The 18,856-nt window shown below is 45.0% G+C and overlaps 1 protein-coding gene and 1 long non-coding RNA gene across 15 annotated transcripts in view; one reads left to right on the forward strand and one right to left on the reverse strand.

Moving 5' to 3' along the window:
* Window positions 1-18,856, forward strand: part of DLGAP1 (DLG associated protein 1) — a 1,131,601-nt gene that overhangs the window by 967,063 nt on the left and 145,682 nt on the right. The gene's annotated exons all lie outside the window — the stretch shown is intronic.
* Window positions 1-18,856, reverse strand: part of LOC123381346 — a 73,727-nt gene that overhangs the window by 3,711 nt on the left and 51,160 nt on the right. The window lies entirely within an intron of this gene.

Genomic DNA, 18,856 nt, shown 5'->3' on the forward strand with positions numbered 1-18,856 from the left:
GTGGCTCAGTAGGTTAAGCTTCCCACTCCTGATTTCAGCTCAGGTCATGATCTCGCGGTTCTTGAGACAGAGCCCCACTCACATCAGGCTCTGTGCTGGCACTGGACATGGGGCCTGCTTGGGATTCTCTCTCTCCCTGTCTCTCTGGCCCTCCCCCTCTCTCATTCTGTCTCTCTCTCTCTCGCTCTCAAAAGATGATCTCAGAAAGATGCTTCTTTGTGATTGTTATTTAAGCATAGAATATCTCTTAGAAAGGAATTCAAAAACAGTAACATTTTTTTAATGATCCTTTCCTTTTTTTTTTTTTTACATTTATTTATTTCTGAGACAGAGAGAGACAGAGCATGAACAGGGGAGGGTCAGAGAGAGGGAGACACAGAATCTGAAACAGGCTCCAGGCTCTGAGCCATCAGCACAGAGCCCGACGCGGGGCTCGAACTCAGGGACCGCGAGATCATGACCTGAGCCGAAGTTGGCCGCGTAACCGACTGAGCCACCCAGGGGCCCCTGATGATCCTTTCCTTTGTTTTCCCTGACTCTCATTGTGGTAGCGGGTGAGGTTTTTGTAGATCTTGCAGGGTTTTCTTTTCTCCCTTCAGATGTCAGAGGCAGTTAATTTGCAAACGACAGTTCAGGTGGTTTTCAAGGAGAAGGGAGCAGAGGACAAAGGAATAAAGCTACATAAAAAACAGCTTATGGCATCTTTTAAAACGTAAATCCGTGCCTTTGTAGCTCTTACTTTGAGAAAGCTCACCTCTCAGAGGCCCGCTTTCAGCTTTTACTTGTATTCCAGCCAGAAAAGCTCCCTAGGCAATTATGGAGACAAAAAAGATTTCTGCAACGGCCGCAACCTAATATAATGGTGTAGGCAGCCCACCTGTGTTTTTAGAAAGGTGAGACCCTGTAGAAAGGCAGAAGAAAGCAAAGTGCTGAATGGGATTGTAGAGTCATGGAAAATATTCATCACCATTGTTCACAGAGAAAGTGATGTTGACAAACTTACACTAAAAAAGGATGAAGAACTCTTGCTTCACGAGAAGGGTCGAAGCAACGAAACAAAGGGTAGCGCCTGTTTGGATTCCTGTAAACTTTAGCACAGCTCTCTGGTGGAAATGGAGGTTAAATGGTGACATTCGCCACTGCATCCGCCTTTCCTCCCTCAAACCTCTTTCCTGCCTTTTCTTTGCTTCCCCTTTTCCTTATCCTTTTGCAGAGAGACCCCAAAAGCACCTGGTCCTTTCTCCCCTATTCCAACAGCTCTAGGGGAAGCATGAGGAAAGGTGAGCAGAGCCGTGCTAACTGATCCTTTCTTTGCTCACATGTGTTCTTCTGAGAGCACATGGCATGAATGAGAGCCCAGACGCAAGTGACTGAGTTCCCTTCATTCGCACGGTCACACTGCCTGGACAAGAATACTATAGGCTGGTGTTTCCCCGCCGCTGTCTCGGGGGACACATACTTCCGAAGCACCGTGAAGCCTTCGTCTAAGGACTGAAAGAAAAAGTGCATCTGCTGTGTTGTCTGCTGAATTTTAAAACCCATATACATCGGTTCATACTTTTATACCTGTTTGTAGATCTGTGGCATTCAAGCTGAATATGTGTGAACAGGAGGCTTTCGACCAAGAGACGAGGAGCAAACCGAAGCTTATTTCCTGTCTTGTGCATCAGGGTGTTGCCATTAACCTTAATGATAATTATATGTGCTAATTCAGAGTCTGCCTTCTGGGGTTGTATCTCCATCCACTCATACACAACCTCTGGTTCTGTTGGGGAAACAATTAAGTGAACCTGCGCGTAGTTTATAATGATCCTTCCAGATATAACTCTTCTTGCTTTTAATTCCATGATGGGGAGGCCTTTAACGGTCTTAGAAAATCATGCATGGCTTTGTTTTGCTTCCAAAGAAAGACTTAACGGGATTATAATACTAAATAGGACACCCACACTTCTCTCCCCTCAAATTGGTTCTGAATCAAAATGTTTTTTTTTATTTTAAAGGGGATTAAGAAACTTGTGGTTCTCAGATAAAGTTCTTCCTTAATTAAGGAGCTATTTCTGATGTTAACACCACACCTCCAGAAGCATTTGGGCGTTTCAGAATAGGGCAGAATCTTGATAGTGTCCTCGCTTGCTTGCCTGTGTTTTCCTATATAGCTCAAAATGGAAGTCATCCTCAAAACCTTTTATTTTTGGATTTCCCCATATGTTAGTTTTCTCTCTTTGCACATTGGCTGAGAAGAGGCACAGGCAAATAGGTGAAGCATTAATGAATGGATATATTGATCAATGCTGTTTCCTGGGCACTTCCCCTGAAGGTGCCAGAAGCAAATGTGGGTATTCTGCGCGTCTATCAAACCTTCGAGGTCCTGGACGTCCGAGGTTGCCAGGTTTTCCTACGTGCTGTTTCACAACCAGCATGTTTTTGTATTGCAACTACATCACACTGCGTATCATTGGAAGGACCCCCAAATACTTACGATGTGCTAAGGGTTAGGATTAAAGCAGACTCTGAGTTTTGAGAACAGAACTATAAGCAAAGGCAGAATCCATCAATTTGCTTATTCTCCCTCCACCAAACACGCTTCTATCCCACAATGAATGCCTTCAGTCCATCCCCAAAGGCAATTTGCACATACTCCTATTTCTAATTAACAAGCTACCGGCAAGTTCAGTCGTCTTCCCTTTTCAACCAAAGCCTCCTCCAGCTTGACATATCTTTCCAATTAGTGCATAAACCTCAACTATCTAAGTTATGTGTCCACAGGCTTCCAACCTCATCCATCTTGGATTTACCCTGTCCTCCTCCTTATCATTCCTTGCCCCTAATCTTGCTTGCCTGGTTAATATCAGCTTTTGTAGGTTTTGGTACCTAGTAAATGTTCTGGAAAAGGTGACAGGGAGTTCAATCAGTTGCAGCTGTGCAAACTCTACCTCGGCTGATAAAGCTGTGAATGGCTGGGGGAGAAGCAGGCAGCAGAGAACCGGTAGAATAGCTTTGATTCAAAATTAACCCTGATTGTACTTGGTGACGGTTCAGGTCTGCCCTGTGTATAGAGATCTGCCAATGGCTAATGTCTGCAACTACAGACATTAGTGGCCCTATTGAATGAAGGCCCTGTGGCCCTGTTGAATGAAGATTATTTAAAGATGGTAACAGTTTGACATGCTAATAATGGATCTTTTGCAAATATTCACGATAGCCCCCCTCCTCTGGCTCCCACCCCACACCCATCCACCTGAGCCCATCTAAAAGAAAAGCAGTAGGACTGCTTCAGTATCTTACAAATTTGGCTTTCAAACTGATAAACTGATTGAGAGATAATTGGCTCCATTTAGACAGAATTGCTTCTATCTTTGGTGTGCCTGCTTAAACTTCTAGTTCTGTAAGCTGCAAACAGTGGCAATTTAAGCATTTTAACTGAAACTTGTTATCACTTCCTTGCCTTCCCATTTTCTCTGCTGGGAAATCCCTACGATTTCAACTACAAAGGGGCAGTTTTGTGACTTGACAAGCCCTCGCCAATAACTAGCAGACTACTCACCTGCCATCTGACACCCTGTTTGTTTCCCTGTAATAGACCTGCTTAAAATCAGAGAGCCTGTTTGTTACTAGGAGAAAGTAACACCTCAGGCAGTTATCAGCTTTTTTTTCATTAATTTATTCATTTTGAGAGAGAGAGAGAGAGAGAGAGAGATAGAGAGAATGCAAGCAGGGGAAGGCCAGAGAGAGAAGGAGACAGAGAATCTCAAGCAGCCTCCCTGCTGCCAGCTCAGAGCCTGACACAGGGCTTGAGCTCATGAACCGTGAGATCATGACCTGAGCTGAAACCAAGAATCGGTTGCTTAACTGGCTGAGCCACCCAGGCGCCCCAGTTATCAGTGCTTAAAAACTGAGTCAAATAAGTGGTCAGATGTTAATTATACTTGAATTAAAAAATAAATAGGGGCGCCTGGGTGGCTCAGTCGGTTGAACGGCCGACTTCGGCTCAGGTCATGATCTCGCGGTCCCTGAGTTCGAGCCCCGCGTCGGGCTCTGTGCTGACAGCTCAGAGCCTGGAGCCTGTTTCAGATTCTGTGTCTCCCTCTCTCTGACCCTCCCCTGTTCATGCTCTGTCTCTCCCTGTCTCAAAAATAAATAAAAACGTTAAAAAAAATTTTTTTAAATAAAAATAAATAAATAAATAAATAATAAAAAATAAAGTGGTGAGATAATCCTCTAGGGAGAGCCTCGGGGAGGTGAACAGGAACAGGTGAGACGCATGAGCCCCAAGTAACATTTCCAGTGGGAAACCCTGGGTAGCCAGGAGTCTACTCCAGGGGAAGCAGAGACCCGCGCACAAGCCCTGCACTGACCCCACACTGCCCAGGCCCGCAAAGTCCAGCCTGCACAGAGGCTGCTGGTCCGTCCTTACTGCGGTCCACACGGTCACCCACCACTCTAGAACAGTCCAGAGATGAAGGTGGGGGTGCATTTCTCTAGAGGAGCTGAGGGGGCAACAATTGCAGTAAAATCCTCCATTTAAGAGACATTCATTCTGGGTTTGCAACCTCAGCCTTTAGGACACAGCAGTACGAAAGCCAAACCTTCTAGCCATCAGCCCATCGTTCTCCCCGCCTCCCCTTACATGCCCGGGCCCCGAGTAAAAACTGCCCAGAAGACCTCCAGCCAGCCTTACAGCCCATCCCCGAAGCATATAACTGCAATCAGATGGATTTACCGCTTATTCCTGACCACCCCCAACACAGCTGATCATCTGGGTGGGATGCTTGAACCACTTCTCAGGTGGCCGGTCTATAAAAGTCTCACCTGGGTAGCTATTTCTCTTTTCCATTTTACATTGCGTTTTTGTCCCAAAAGACAAATTGGGCATAAATGTTTCATAAGCAGGCCAATTCATCTGGCTATTTTTAACTTGATTTTTATAATTCATAGAGATATGATCTGACTCACTTTTATAATAAAAAAAAATTGATCACTGGAGTCCTTATGTGAGGCATCAGGCTGTCGCATTTATTGTCCCAATTATCTGGCTTTTCCCATATTTCGGTGCCTGAAACAACACTGCTATGCCTTTTTACTTACTTTTGTGTTGCCTTCTGACACTCCAGGGCTGGATCAGCTTATTTACAGCCCAGGCCTTGCCTGGTGTGGCCCCTCCCACCTCTCATACTCCTCTTACCCTTCTGGACTCCCCAGGGACAAGGCCTTCTTGTTACCACTCACCCAAAGTGTTTCCCAAGCTTATCCCATCACCCTCTGTCTCCTTGGGATACCTGTCATCCATTAGCCACTCACATGGCACCTTGACCTTCCTTCGGAATGAGCAAGCCCGTATCTGAAATCTTCTCACTCCTAGCCCTGTAGTGCCCCTTGCCCCAGGCACTGGCTCGTGGCCACGCAGCTCCACCCCGTGTCACTGTCCAGTCCCCTGCTGTGCTTTTTCTTCATGACACTTATTGCCAAGCATCATGAAATGACTTACTTGGGTATTTGTCATTCAGTTCTAGACAATGTTTCTGTCATATTCACTACTACCAGCTCTCAGTAACCGATGCCTTGTAAATATTTCGGGAATGAATACATGAAAGAGAGTTGTGCATTTCTCCCCACAGTTAACGACACTGACCCTCACGGGAGCTTTTCTGGGAACGTGCAAACCGTCAGATCAGAGTCTTCAACCTTTTTAGCCCAGGCCTCCTTTTGTTAAAGAACAAAACAAGGCAAAAAGAAACTCATGTCCCTCTACAGGGTCTGGAGCTGGGGGGAGGAGTGGAAGAGGGTAGGAAATGAGGTGGAACACCCATCAAAATCTACAAGGGCAGGTGAGAGTTTGCGGTTTATCAAAAGGAAGCAGGAGACAAAACCCTTTCATTCACTTTCCTTAAATACACCTTCTCTCAACCAGGGATTTGGTAAGAATAGGTAAGAGACAGTTTGAAAAGTTCTTGGTTTATGGTAGTCGATCTCTCCTAGGGTAAAAGGAAAGGCCTGATGGTTTTTGTGGAGAGAGCCCACTGCACAGAGAAGTGTAAAACCATCCACGTCCCAAGCTGTCTGTCCCAAAGTTAGCCGCACAAGAAGAGTCACCCTCTCTACTACAGAAGATAACATCTCCCTATTTGAAACGTTATCTCTGCCTTCTCATTGGCTGGAGGGACAACAATGACCCAACTTCAGTAGCGCCTAAGCTGTAGTTTGTGTGCCGATTTGCAAAGGAAACTAGATTTGGGCCTCTCCTGGGGAGGTCCCCTTGGATCTCACAGCCAGGAAAGCATACCTGCTGTTCCCCCACCATCTGCTTCTGATTTCTGTATTAACGAAGCATGGCAGGCAGTGGGAATAAGGAGGAAAAAGGAAATCTAGTATTATCGAAATGTTTATTTATTTTTGACAGAGAGCGCAGGAGCAGGGGAGAGGCAGAGACAGAGGGGGACAGAGGATCCGAAGCAGGCTCCAGGCTCTGAGCTGACAGCACAGAGCCCGACGTGGGGCTCGAACTTATGAACCATGAGATCATGACCTGGGCCGAAGTCGGATGCTTAAACGACTGAGCCGCCAGGTGCCCCCAACCAACACTTGTAATTTTAACATCATCTGCTAAATTCCCAATTTTTGCACTGCTTACAGTGGCAGAATTCTCCAGGCCCCAGTGCAAATGCGTATTCTCTGCAGACTGAAAACCCTGGTGTAAACTGTCTCCCTACATTACTACACGGTTTTATACAGCTTGCGTGTGCAATTGCTTTCAACTCCACTGGTGTTAGGAATGCAACTGAGACTCACGAGTGTTAACAGTACAGCTTACGTTCGAGCAGAGCTTATCAGATCAAAGGAGCTGGCTTAAGACTGCTGTTGATTGGGGCGCCTGGGTGGCTCAGTCGGTTAAGCGTCCGACTTCAGCTCAGGTCACGATCTCGAGGTCCGCGAGTTCAAGCTCCGCGTCGGGCTCTGGCCTGATGGCTCAGAGCCTGGAGCCTGCTTCCGATTCTGTGTCTCCCTCTCTCTCTGCCCCTCCCCCGTTCATGCTGTGTCTCTCTCTGTCTCAAAAATAAATAAACGTTAAAAAAAATTAAAAAAAAAAAAGACTGCTGTTGATTTACCCACATAGGGGGAAGGATTCTTAAAATTCATCCTTCTAAGTGTTCGGAGGACTTCTAAAGGAGTGTCTTTTGGTGAACAGCAGTACAGAGTGAAGGAAGGTGCCTGGGGGGGGGGGGAATGACATGGATATTTGGCTGCCCTGCAATTTTCTAATTTTATTTACGCGGGGACGTGGATTTGAGTTTCCTTGTAAGTCACTTTCCTGCACAGCACTTACTATTGTTTGTAAATATGTATTTCAATGAGCACCTTGAGAGAAGGTGCTATGTGTGTTTTCCCATCATTTTATGGCCAGTGGCTGGCTTGTAATCAATAAGTGCTTAAAGGATATTGGTTGATAAATTAACTAAACAGATGGACTTTGTAAAGTTCCGTGTCCCATCCTCTTTGGCTAGTGGATTCAACCAGATGAGAGGCTTCCCTAGAGGCTTAAGGCATCGCAAAGACAGGGATCTCACTTCTGTACTGAAAGAAATACACTTCTGTTCTGTCTCCTCTCTTCCTTCCACCTGATGAAAGCCAGAAAGAGAAGCTTAAAAATGCTGCGTCTGCGTTACTGATGAGGGGCCTGGGTGAGTCCCCTTTCTGACTTCTGTCAGGTATGCTCTTGAGATTGTTTTTCTCCAAGGAAAGCTCATCCAATTCCTTTGTTTCATCATCACTTCCAAGCTTTGGATCGCTTACCCATGCAAATTATTGTTGGACAGCAGGCAGCAAGATTAAAAGCCACGTTAGCCCACACGCCCACCACAAAGAGACCCCCTTCCCCTCTGCCCTTCCTGAAGGTGCACTTGGAGGACCAGAGCAGACAGGGGCCCTCCCCTTGACCGATGCAGGGCCTTGACAGTGAGGCGGAAGCCTGGGTTCAGAGAGCCATGGCTCTCCCGCCCCCAGTACTTCTCACACAAAGTGGGTGAAGACCACCCCATATAATCTTCAAGTTGGTGAATTTACAGCTCTGACCATAAAGACCTCGCTTTACAGTGTCAGATCTGTATTCTTTCTCAGGTAGGCATTACAAAGCATGAGCCGTAGAAGATATTCCTGCCGTTTTCTTATAGAGGGAACAATGGCATTCAGAATTTCAAAAGAGCTTGCCACCCTCGAGGTTCCTCTGCTCCATGAGGGTCCTCTGCTCTAAGCACCGTGTCACATGGTGGCCCCAGCATTGATCCTTTCGAAGAGCTTTATTCCTGTGCTTCTTTAACATGACCAAAGGGCTCTAAGGGGCCCCTTTCAGTGAGACAGATGTAGCCATGGCTTTCACAGAAAATATGATTCTCATCTTCCAGAAATGCACAACCAGTGCAGGAGAACGCACAAATATGTCAGTGATTACAGTGCATCATTATAAGTGCAAAAGGTCACCTAGGGTCCATTTTCTTCTGCCTCGGTCAAAAGCCAATGAGAAAGTACCCTCCCAAAGACTGAAACCTGCACGTCCGCCTCTCCCCTTTTCTTTTCTCAGATCGACACATACTTACAGCAAGACAACTTGCAAAGTGATGGAATATTAAGACATGAACCTTATTCAGATAGGAAGTCTCACACGGGTAAACAAGCGATAAGCAGACAGATGCTAGATCTTGGCTTCTAATTAATTGGGCTTTTAGCAACCTGTTTCTCCATTTTATTCCCACGGAGCCAACCCACAATGTCACTGGCAGTACCTGTACCTGGTGACACTCAGCTCTCCCTTCCTGACCTCAAATCTTCTCTTCAATTTCATGTCAGAACGCCTTTTCCCCCTCCTTTCCCAAACTCAGGGGTCCCAACATCCCATGGATTCTTTTTTTTTTTAATTTATTTATTTATTTATGCTTAGGGGGGAAGGCAAAGAGAGGGAGAGGCAGAATCCCAAGCAGGCTATGGGCTGTCAACACAAAGCCCGACATGGGGTTCGAACTCACAAACCACAAGATCATGACCTGAGCCAAGAGTAAGAGTCAGACGCTTAACCCGCTGAGCCACCCAGGTGCCCCCATCCCCTGGACTCTTATGAATATCTCTCCAGCGGGTTCTCACTGAGGGTCTTCTCTTCTGCCAGGACATACTACTTTAGTGTGTCCTCCTTCCCCACCATTTCTTGCTTCCTTGTCCCTGGTCAAGTTAGCTAACACCCTCCTCTGATGGGAGAACCAGCTCTGTGGTCTGTGTCCAACCACTGAGTCATCTCAGTTTCTCTCTGCATCCGTGCCATGGTATCACCCGACAAATCACTGATGTCGCACGTCGCACATACAAGCCTTCACTGGGCCTTATTTTCAACACTCAGAATCAACATTTACGTTTTCAGAGTCCGATTAGGCAAGCACTTTGGGCAAGAGAATTGTTACTAGGTTTTCCATCATCTTCTGTCTTTGCCAGGAGCTGCTGATGTGTGAACTTTTCAGGGAGGATGAGGGAAGGGATGAAGCCCGTGCCCACTGGGTGCATCAGTTCTGTTCCCGCACGTGGAGAAGGAATGTCTCTGGGTGCTCAGGGGCTGGTTCTAAATGTAGGGTGGCCATTTATTGTCCAAACTGAGTCACTTTTGAGAATGGAAAAGGTACCATTCATAATTACACTGGGGTAGGTGCACCTGGGTGGCTCAGTCGGTTAAACATCTGACTTTGGCTCACGGTTCATGGGTTCGAGCCCTGCATCAGGCTCTGTGCTGACGGCTCAGAGCCTGAAGCCTGCTTCCTTCAGATTCTGTGTCTCCCTCTCTCTCTGCCCCTCCCCCCTCTCAAACATAAATAAACATTAAAAAAATTTTAATAATTACACTGGGATATATGGTCATATATGCCTGCTGAAATGGCATTTTGAGCCTGGGATTAAGCTGTGCCCTAATACTCCTTCGCTGATGGTTCAGGCCACAGCAGGCTCTCACAGAAAATGACACAGTGGCCACTGAGGTGTGATACATCCAAGAGACAAACACAAACAACTCATTCCAGCCGCAATGTCATACGAGTAGGATACTGGTACAGAGCAAAACAAAACTGCATTTACCCCACCCCTTAAAGTTTCCAGAGAAGTAGTCTGAAAAGTTTAAAATGTTTCTTTCCAAAAAATAAACTGAAATAACCCCTTCATTTATTTTAGATTCCTTTCAGATAGCCTTGCAGATGGTTTGCTGAAATCACCACGCCAACAAAATCTGTTTGGCTCAAAAAATTAAAATAACCCTACCAAATTATCTGCATTTCTCTGTAATAAAAAAAATAAATAAATAAAAATAAAACAGAATTTCTTACTTCTGTCTATGAAAACTTATTCCCACTCTGCATTTTGTGAACTGAATGACAGAAATAGTTTCTCAGAGGTCCACACATTTGTCCTTTATTACCTAATTCTGGAACCCCAAAGTAGAGTATTATCAACACCCACTTTTTCCCTGTTTGCTTTTCTATGTATTCATGTCTTTTCTCTTTACGTGAGGCTCCTGTCAATAATATCCAAAAGACATTCAATAACAATATTAATAAATCCTAGAGGTGTTCTTTCTTCCTCTAACTGCATGCATCCCAGCTAGTCTCCCTGACATCGTCTCAGTAGCAAACAGAGGGAATATCTTCTTCCCGACAAGACATTGGTGACACAATGGGTTGAAGAGCAATGGTGTGAGTCACTGTTTTTTTCTCAGAGGTTTGAATTCAAAGTTGTTGTTGTTGTTTAATTTTTTTTAATGTTTTTTATTTATTTTTGAAGGAGAGAGAGACCAAGCATGAGCAGGGGAGGAGCAGAGAGAGAGAGGGAGACATAGAATTTGAAGCAGGCTCCAGGCTCTGAGCTCTGAGCACAGAACCCGACGCGGGGCTCGAACCCACGAACCGTGAGATCATGACCCAAGCCGGAGTCGGACGCTTAACCGACTGAGCCACCCGAGCGCCCCTCAAAGTTGTTTTGAGAAGATTTTTTTTTAAGATTTTATTATTAAGTAATCTCCACACCCGACAACGGGGCTCAAACTCACAACCCCTACATCAAGAGTCATCCACTCTACCAACTGAACCATCCAGACACCCCTGTTTTAAGATTTGGAAAAAAAACAAAAACAAACTAGCAATGACCATTTCCCAGTTAGTCATGAAATATAATTTTTTGTTGTTGTTTAGGGTGAGAAACAGAATTGCCTCCCCCTCACCAAAGGGAGCCTGGTCTCTGTGTGAAGCCAATCTTGCCAGCCTCTTGGGTCCCTCGCTTGCAGCTCATGGCCCTTTCTGGGGACTCTGCAGAGCCACCGCCTCACATATGTGCATTGGGCAAAAATTCAGTGAGGTGACTCAGCTTCCATGATCCTAACTGCTGTCACTGCAGCCTTGTTTTTACATTTTTTAAAGCATCTGTTCCTGGGTGCTTATGGCTTTACAAAGCAGTCTTGCTGTTCCCAGTGGTATAATTGCCCAGACACAGCCACGCCTACTGCTCTGGGAACTGTCAAGATTAGACGGTCCGCATGTGAATGCAACCTTGGGAGGAATCTGTCTAATGTAGGGCACGTTGATCTCCAAGGGAATTCTCTCCACTAAAAGCTGATGGGTAAAGTCTCCCTCTGGTGGCCGCGAACGTTTGTTCATGGGGGAAAGAAGGAATACAGGTGGGAATGCGTTCCATGCAGTGCATTGTTGCAACTCAAACATTTCAAGAAAATGGGATTTATCCAAGTGAAAAACAGCCTCTCACTGTCCTCTGAGCATGCGCCCTCCCCACACGTCCATTTCTTCATCGGAGATCAGGGCCATCGTCTTCTCACACACAGAGCAGTTCTGACAATTTCTCTCTTGTTTTTTTCTCGTATCTAGTTTGCACCCAGTCCCACTGATTTGTCCTTTATAATAGTCTCAATTTTTCTGCTCTCTCATCAGTGTCCCCAACCTTTAACCACACAACTGTCCTAAGCATTTGAAGAAAATGTGGTAAAACCCCAAGCACATGAATCAAAGGCTCTCACTGGCAGAGGCTCTGATTCCTTGTCAGGACAGCTCTAAGCATCCATCCCGGAACCAGCTATTCCTGAGCCACAGACTCCACACCATGTCAAAGATTCTGCAACCCGGAATAAGGGATTTCTAGCACCATAGTGTGCCTGAATTCCTATCTTCCTTCCTAATCCTTCTTTTCCCTGAATGGCCTTGTGACCAGCCAGCATCATCAGACTCTGTACCTTCAGGAGATCTGTTGACTCTGCCTTTGAGGAATTTAGGACACCGAAATGACCCTTGCTTCCCTTTGTCCTAGCAAGTTAGTTTCCTGTCAATTTCCAAGACCAAATTCCCATCTAGTACTCTTTTCTAAGGCTTGGATCCCTGTCTTCTGTTCTTATCCTATTGCTGATTACTGACAGAACTGTCTGGGACTTGAGTGGCTGCAGGAAAGAGAGCCTACCTCTCTCCTGCCGGTCCTTCCCGTCAATCCCAGTGGCAAGGGCCCTGCAGACAGGCTTCTCTGACTTTTTCAGTTATTTCCTCCTCCTAATCCAGCAGGTATGTCCTTCCAGGTCTGGGACCTCTGGCTGCCCATTGAACTTTACTTAAATTCGTCCAGCTATGTGAATTGCTCAGACCCCAGCTACCCTGTTGAGACCGGTTGGTTCCAGGATGGTGTATATAGGACCGCACAGCCTTTCTTCCTCCACTGGGTATCAAATCCGGCAGAGTTCAGGAGTCAGCATAACCAGAGAACCCCTGCACCAAAGGTCCATTCCCCTGCCAGGCTCTACTCCTGTCGTGCACTGTGCCTCTCTTGGGAACTTTTTTACTGCCATCCCATAGGAAACATAAAGAAGGTGGGAACTTGTGCACTCCCGGCTTTGACTTCTGGGGCAACCTTTCCCAGCCCTGTCTTTGACAATGAAGTCCTCACAATTGAGCTCTCTAAAGCACCCCTGCTGTTTTATAATACCAGGAGACCTCAGGGGTGGGGCAGAGAGAGAGGGAGACACAGAATCCAAAGCAGGCTCCAGGCTCTGAGCTGTCAGCACAGAGCCTGACGCGGGGGGGGGCTCAAACCTGGAGACTGCAAGATCATGAACTGAGCCAAAGTCGGACGCTTAACCGACTGAGCCACCCAGGCGCCCCGGTTCTTTTTTTTTTTTTTTAATGTTTATTTTTATTTTTGAGAGAAAGACAGAGAGAGAGAGTGTGGGGGGGAGGGTCAGAGAGAGATAGAGACAAAAGATCTGAAACAGACTCCACGCGGACAGCAGAGAGCCCGACGCAGGGCTTGAACTCAAGCACCAGGAGATCATGACCTGAGCTGAAGTTGGACACTTAACCGACTGAGCCATTCAGGCTTCCCTCCTCTATGGTTCTTAAGATCATACTGTATTATCTCCTCTGTCGACCTGTCTGATTCTGGCTGAATTATCTCCACTTATCCTTGAGAAACAGATTCCCTTTTTGCTCTGGGCCCAACATATACCAGCACAGCTTCAGATAGAATCTTCTCTGTTCTTCATCACTCCAAGTCCAAACTGCCCCCTCGACTCAGCCCCCCAGAGCTTCTCTGCACAAGCTTCTTCCCTTCTCTGGGCCTGAGTGGCCAACCTGAGCGACTTCTTCCCTTCTCTGGGCCACTCCAGCCACTCAGTGTCCCCAGCTCAACTGGCTGACACAGAAGTTATCACCTCAGCCTGCCTAGAATCCTGTTTCCACCTTGCCTTGCTATTTTCTTTGACTTTATGGCACTGTCATTTTCCTAATTGCAGATTATGATTTCACATTCTTTAAAAAGCAGAGTCCTCGCCAATTTGTGGGGAGGGGTGATTGCTTCAGGAGGCCCCCAGACAGGGCCCCCGCCCTACCTTTTCAACACCAACCAGAATGCCACCCACTGACATTACAGAATGAAGAGTAACTCAAGAATCCTTCCCCCTGGGGGTCCATGAGGCCAATTTGGTGATTTCCTCTGCTTCACGTGGTATTTTGCTCCTCTGATAAGATCAGACAATCTGTACACCTAAAAGCCATCAGCAGCTTACATCACCAGCTGACGCAGGCAGCACCGATCCTGAACACTGATCAGTAGAGACGCAAAAACAAAATGTTCCTCCTAGCAGCCCCCCTTTTCAAATAAACAGCTTTTCAGCAGAGAAAATACGTCCATTTTAAATGTATTGAGACAGTCTGCGATTTCGGCTGTGAAATCACAGAGGTTTCGTGGCCCTGACTACAATCATGTACCAAGTGGCATGGAGGCCGTTACTCTGGATATCCCACTTGGCCTTTTCTCTTTCTCTAACCATAGTCAGCAAGAAGCTACGCCACTAATCTGACCGACGTGTACCCGTGCAGCGACTACCTTTACACTAAAATAGGTTTGCTGATAAGTTTCTGCCTGCGCCCAGTATAATGAAATATGCATTTCTTCAACATGCAAATTAGTGTACGTAGGAAAGAGAAAACTCGGGCGTTAAAAATTGTAGTTTGCTTAGCAGTGCAGATAAATACAATGGTTTTGACACTGAGACACCCAGATGCCCTAAGCAAAGAGTTGAAGAGCGCTGAAAGTGATCTGGAGCCCTGGCTTCATAACGGCGGTGCTGCCTGGCTGTTATCAAGGCGAGCAGGTCCACAATTACGAACCTAGATCCTCGCTCCCCGTTGCCAGCAGGCCAGCCTCATTCGCTAGTGCTGGAACACTAGAAAGCTGGTTGGATTTCCAGGGACACAGTTTCTTGCTTCCTAATGAAAGAGAAAAGTTAATAAAGAAGGTTGGTTGATGACAGTAATTCAGCACTACTGTCCCTCTCCCCCTGACTGTAAGAGGGGACTCAATAACAGAAAGCACTTGGAAGCTTTATAAAGTGCTGAGTAGTTACCAAACAGCAGCCATATGCAAATCTCAGCCGGTTGGATCATCTGGCCTTTGCTGGTGGAAACAAGGTTGCCTTCCTGGGCCTGAATCACTGCCAATGTAAATAAATGCGGGTGGGTTTTGAGTGACATTGGAGAGCTGATGTCTCCCTGTTCCACTGTAAATTGGGAGTGAGGGTGGCCCATAGTGATGCCTGGTAGGAGAATAAACTGCAAATTAAAATGATAAAATTGCATTTGAACTCTGGAGACCGTGAGAACTTTATAATTGACTCTTACAATGTGCTTTGGATGCCCGTACACAACTATTAATGGTTTGTTGGGAGGGGTGGGGAGTCCATTTCATTTTGTATTAACAATAAAAACACTCCAAAAAATACACATAATGGAAGTGATTACTTCTCTCCTCTGATAATACACTTAACCTTTGATCTTGAGCTAAATTACATTACCAGAGGCAGCTTATAAACAGCCAAGAATGTGTTTCTGTTGATAATTGTTTTGATGACATGTTAAAATAATTAGTAAATTTTTCAGCGTTCTCCTAAGGAAAGTTCTTTATACATTAAGATGAACTAAAAAAAAAAAAAAATTGACTTAAGCAAATATGTAGAAAAATATGGGCTACCATTATGTCCCATTTTCAGGATTTTCTTATCATTCCTTATGTGAAATTCCTCAACCCTTTTTAAAAATAATATGGTAGGGGCGCCTGGGTGGCTCAGTTGTTGAGCGTCAGACTTCCGCTCAGGTCATGATCTCACATTCTGTGGGTTCGAGCCCCGTGTGGGGCTCTGTGCTGACAGCTCAGAGCCTGGAGCCTGCTTCCGATCCTGTGTCTCCCTCTCTCTGCTGCTCCCCCAGTCTCACTTTGTTTCACTCTGTCTCGCAAAAATAAACGCAAAAATAAATAAATAATAATAATAATACGGTATGGTGGAATGATGGAATGATTTAGGCCAGTATTTATTTATCATTATGTTGTTACAATGATAAATGTAAATACAGGCCAATAAATTTGAAGATTAATTTTTTTTTTTTACTTCCTCAAAGCTACACGCCTGTTAATTTAACCTTCCTGAGTAATTTTTGTTCATCAGACTCGTGTTTTTTCAAATTAGCATAGTAATTATGGGAATCATCTGACCCAAATAGAATAGGGAATCTCCTTTCTCAGGAATGGTCTTTTATTGGGCGTTTTGAGGGTCGCTGCTAAACCAGGCCCTTGCGCACGCCTGTGATCTCTAGCAAGTTATGTTTTGTGTGGTGTGCCGATATTGTTCCATGACCCCAACTTCTATTTTCTTTTCCTTACGTAACTAAAGGCCAGCCACTCTGCATACACCTGGACCGTAAGTCTTGGTCTCGGCGAACAGTGGCATGAGACGTAGAGCTAATTCTGTTGCTGGTGGTAGAAAAACAAATAAATTAGGGAAGTTGAAAGGGCAGAAAATGAAAACTGAAACAGAAGAGACATTGCAAGGAAATTCCCTTACAAAGAAATACTTGAGGAGAAGAATGGGGAAGCCAAAAGATCCATCACTTCCTTTCCTCGTTCTTTCTTGAAACTCCCTTCTTCTCTAGTGTGTTCCTACCAGCTTGCACTTCTTCTGGACACACACGCACTTCATGTCACAGCGCACCAGCAGAGGTCCTGTGATGCGCAGGCATTCTGGGTCACTCACAGACGGTGGTGCTTCAGATTAAAAAATCCCAAGGCATCGGAAACGCCCAAAGACTTTTCCAAGAGCTAAACCAAGGCCAAGTAAATCTCTCCTTATTTGGTATTGCCCATTCAGATCCTGACCCAGCCCTCAGGATACCACTAATAATCCTGGAGTTTATGAAATTTTCCGCAAGGCTTTGGAAGTTCCCAAAAAGAGCAGGCACGAGGGAGGCTTATCTGCACTTCTCAAACCGCATTCCAGAATTTCATGAGGTATTCTAGAAACAAATTTTTAAACAAGAATTATAGGGGCGCCTGGGTGGCTCAGCGGGCTAAGCCTCCGACTTCAGCTCAGGTCATGAGCTCAGTTTGTGAGTTGAAGCCCCACACTGGGCTCTCTGCTGTCAGCACAGAGCCCACTTCTGATCTTTTGTCTCCCTCTCTCTCTGTCCCTCCCATGCTCACCCTCTCTTTCTCTCAAAAATAAATAAACACATAAATATATACATATATATATGTAACTCAACCTATTGAGATATATTTCAATATACCTCACATGTTGTAAAACCTCTTAGGAAGTATCAGTGCTTTTACCATATTGAAGACTCCAAGAAACCCGACAATAAACGAACCTCTTTGATTCTAACTGAACTGGAATTTTCCAAATTGCTTTCATCACGAAATCTCATATGTTTCTCAGAACATGTTTTTATAGCTCCGAGAACTGGTCTTCCAGTGCTTACAATTTGGAAAACATTTGAACAACAACGATGCTACGCTGACCTGGGTGTATTTCTGTGGGGCCCAATTCTAGACGCAGGAAAATGCTACCTTTAAATCCATCACCTGGGGGCGCCTGGGTGGCGCAGTCGGTTAAGCGTCCGACTTCAGCCAGGTCACGATCTCGCGGTCCGTGAGTTCGAGCCCCGCATCGGGCTCTGGGCTGATGGTTCGGAGCCTGGAGCCTGTTTCCGATTCTGTGTCTCCCTCTCTCTCTGCCCCTCCCCTGTTCATGCTCTGTCTCTCTCTGTCCCAAAAATAAATTTAAAAAAAAAAAAAAAACAAAAAAAACAAAAAAACGTTGATAAATCCATCACCTGTGTTTTGGCTTGCTGAGGTGGGTAGCAATCCTCAAAATGTATCAGCTTCCCATTGAAGTGGTCGATTACCCCCTCTTCTTAGTGATGATGTTTAGAAGAGGAAAATGATAGGCCCGCTGAAAGGGATATGTGATACATGTTGTCTGGTATACACAAGGACAGAGATTGTTTTCCAGACATTCAAAGTACCATCAAAATGAGGGCAACCTGACCCTGTCTGATGGAAAATCTTAAAATTACATTTCTGAAATCTATTAAAGGTCAAATGGAGAATAGAGCTTATTTGGCCACTAGGTTTTTAACTTTGTGGATCTAGTGGATGAAAAGGTTTGTTGTTTCAGGATATCAATTGTAGTCTGAGATTTAAGCGCATTTGGAACATTTAACATGAGCAGGGATAAATTAACCTAATTTCTGCCAGAAACTACGGATTCTGCGTTGCAAATAATACGACAATACAAAAACAATACAAAGAATTGTATTCAAAACTTCTTTTTTAATTTAGTAAACATTTGTTCAGTGCTATAGTCTGTAAAAACACTGTGCTGAGAGGAAACAGAACACAGGGGCAGGACCTTAAAATCTCTCTAGGGAGACTTTATACATACATATATATATATATATGTATGCATATACATATATATACATGTATACATGTATATATGTATATATATATATGTATATACATATATATATATATATGTATATACATATATATATACACATATATATACACATACACACACATAGTTGACCCTTGAACAATGTAGGGATTAGGGACACTGACCCCTGTACAGTCAAAAATCCACATATAAATTTTGGCTCTCCCAAAGCTTAACTGCTAATAGCCTACTGTTGACTGGAAGCCTTACCGATAACATAAACAAGCAATTAATACATATTTTATATGTTATATGTATATATACTATATCCTTATAATCAATTAAGCTAGAGAAAAGAAAGTGTTATTATGAAAATCATAAAAGGGACACCTGGGTGGCTCAGTCAGTAAAGCATCCAACTCTTGATTTTGGCTCAGGTCATGATCCCAGGGTCATGAGATCGAGCCCCACCTATAAATGGACCCACACGATTCATACCCATGTTCTTCAAGGGTCAACTGTGTGCACATATACACAACCAAGGGCAAAGTGGTGCCTGCTGAAGGTGTGCTGGGCATGAAT

This window comes from Felis catus, chromosome D3 (genome assembly GCF_018350175.1).
Source record: "Felis catus isolate Fca126 chromosome D3, F.catus_Fca126_mat1.0, whole genome shotgun sequence".
Lineage (NCBI taxonomy): Eukaryota > Metazoa > Chordata > Mammalia > Carnivora > Felidae > Felis > Felis catus.